General features: G+C 23.1%; 1 non-coding gene across 1 annotated transcript; it reads right to left on the reverse strand.

Moving 5' to 3' along the window:
• Positions 1–1,068: 1,068 nt before the first annotated feature.
• TRNAG-GCC (transfer RNA glycine (anticodon GCC)) lies at positions 1,069–1,139 on the reverse strand. Its single transcript has one exon. It is a non-coding gene; the product is annotated as a tRNA-Gly (tRNA).

Raw genomic sequence — 1,139 nt, forward strand, 5'->3', positions numbered from 1 at the left:
ATATATGAAGTGTATTTACGCTCCTAAAGTATAAAATGTAACAAAATACAGTCTCACAATATAAATCAATTTTTTAATGATAAAAATGAGCTTATTATTTACATCCTTTAAGATATGTCTACTCCTAAAACGTAACTTGAATTATTATAAAATATTTATTTCAAGTAAATACTACCCAAAAGTTATGATTTATGTAATTAGTATAGAACCTGCAGTATATACTCTATAATTTTGCGCTCCTTATATCTTTTATATAATAAATAAAAAAATTACATAGTTTTTGTGAATATTGTTATATATGTTGAACTTTTCATAAAAAAAAATTAATTATAAGAAATTTTAAAATATTACATCGGATGCATATATATATATATACACTGTAAAATATTCTAACGATATTATATATTTTCATAAATTTGCATACATGTTATTGAATAAAAATTTATAATTTATATAACATACTTTTTTATAAAATTATATGCATTGTGTATTTAAATATTTATATGTATTTTTTATTAACCAATAATTTACTTTGTAAAATAAATTTGTATATACCGAGCTTGTAAATATTTTTTGCATTAGATAATATATAAAAAGATATAATTTTTAAGTATTATTTTTACAATAAAATTGAAGTAAAATTTCAAATCACAAAAAGTAGTTTTGGAAGAATATTTATTTAAATAAAACAGACTTGATGGAGCAAAATAAAAAAATATATGAGGTAAGTGAGAAGAGCATTTTTGTCCTGTCAACGGGTTTTCTTACTTTTAATACTTTAAAAGGTTAAATGAGGCTATATAAATAGTTCAGAGACGCAACATTATTTGTTTGTGTTTTTAGTTTCAGTGAAAAGTATGCTTTCAATCTTGTATAAGTTTTTATTTGAAATGTTGATAAATTTAGATTAGTTAATAAGATTGTATTTTATATTGAGTTGCGTGTCAAATTAATAGAAATTTAATGAGATTATGTATAAATAAGTATATTTTTTCACTTTAATTACTATTTTCAAAAAATAGCTGATGTGGACGGAATCCCAAATGATGCTAGTGCAAAAAACTGAAATGCACCAGCCGGGAATCGAACCCGGGTCTGTACCGTGGCAGGGTACTATTCTACCACTAGACCACTGGTGC

This window comes from Sesamum indicum, linkage group LG13 (genome assembly GCF_026168435.1).
Source record: "Sesamum indicum cultivar Baizhima isolate 11 linkage group LG13, ASM2616843v1, whole genome shotgun sequence".
Lineage (NCBI taxonomy): Eukaryota > Viridiplantae > Streptophyta > Magnoliopsida > Lamiales > Pedaliaceae > Sesamum > Sesamum indicum.